The sequence below is a fragment of the Ornithorhynchus anatinus genome, chromosome 1 (genome assembly GCF_004115215.2).
Source record: "Ornithorhynchus anatinus isolate Pmale09 chromosome 1, mOrnAna1.pri.v4, whole genome shotgun sequence".
NCBI classification, from domain to species: Eukaryota; Metazoa; Chordata; class Mammalia; order Monotremata; family Ornithorhynchidae; genus Ornithorhynchus; species Ornithorhynchus anatinus.
Window position 1 is genome coordinate 109,276,254 of NC_041728.1, and position 1,303 is coordinate 109,277,556.

Sequence of the window (1,303 nt, forward strand, 5' to 3'; positions counted from 1 at the left end):
TTGTTGGTAAAAATACAGAAAGATTTTACCACTTCCCTCTGGGTAGAGCATGGGTCTGGGATTCAGAAGGTCATGGATTCTAATCCTGGTTCTGTCACTTATCTGCTGTGGGACCTTGGACAAGTCACTTTACTTCTCTGTGCCTCAGTTACCTCATCTGTAAAATGGGGATTGAGTCTGTGAGCCCCATGTGGGACAGGAACTGTGTCCAACCTGATTTTGCTGTATCCACCCCAGCACTTAATACAGTGCTTCGCACATAGTAAGTGCTTAACAAATATCATAATTATTATTATTATTATATTTTAGTCTCCATCCTCGACTCTCTCTCATGCTGCTGCTGCCCAGAACAGGTGAGTTTTGACTTGTAGTAGATTGCCTTGCACTCGCTAGCCACTGCCCAAGCTAGGAATGGAATGGGTAGGCCTCTGCTTGACTCCCCCTCCTGTAGCCGAGACTGGTAAAGTACTGGAAACTCTCCAGGTGTGATCCTGAGAGGGGGGAGAAAGCCAATAGATAAATACAAACCTGTCAAGGACACTAATGTGGCATAAGAGCTTATTGTGTTCTTGCTGAGGGAAGGGGGCTAAAGGGATGGGGGAAGGGCAGAATATATTTTCACTCTTTCAATTTTAGAACATTTTCATCAGCAACAGTATTAATTGAGCACCAACTATATGTGGAGCAATCACTCAGTCAGTCAATCATATTTATTGAGCACTTACTGTGTGCAGAGCACTGTACTAAGCACTTGGGAGAGTATAATACAATAATGAATAGGCAAATTCCCTGCCCACAACGCGTTTACAGTCTAGAGGGGTCCACTGTACTAGACCTTTGGATACACATAAGACATCTAAGATGTAATCCCTACTCTTTAGGAGTTCACAATGTAAGGCTAAGACAAAAGCAGACAAAGCGACTAACATAGTAAAAGGAAATTAGAAAAGATATGAATATTAATAATAACCAAATGGATCCATAAAACCAGTGGATAGATATTTAAAAATAAACATATTTGTGCAGAGGAGGATTGGGGTGGCTGAAGGGAAGGCATGCTTGGGATATAGTGGGAAATTAATCAGAGAAAGCCATCCAAAGGAAGATTTTTAACTGGGGGCTTTGAAGGAGAAGGAGGGGTGGGGTGTGGTTTGGTAAAGCTATTTGGGGACAGTGTTCTTTATGAGCAATGGCTCGAGATCAGAAGAGTTAACAGTAAGGTTCAGGAAGGAAGTTTGCTTGAGAGGAGCAGAGGGTGAAGTAGGAGCAGAAAGATAAGGGAATTGACTCATTGCAAGCAACA

The 1,303-nt window shown here is 42.5% G+C and overlaps 1 non-coding gene across 1 annotated transcript; it reads right to left on the reverse strand.

Moving 5' to 3' along the window:
* Nucleotides 1-363: 363 nt before the first annotated feature.
* LOC114817498 lies at nt 364-501 on the reverse strand. Its single transcript, XR_003765362.1, has one exon. It is a non-coding gene; the product is annotated as a small nucleolar RNA SNORA7 (small nucleolar RNA).
* Between the last annotated feature and the right edge of the window lie 802 nt (nt 502-1,303).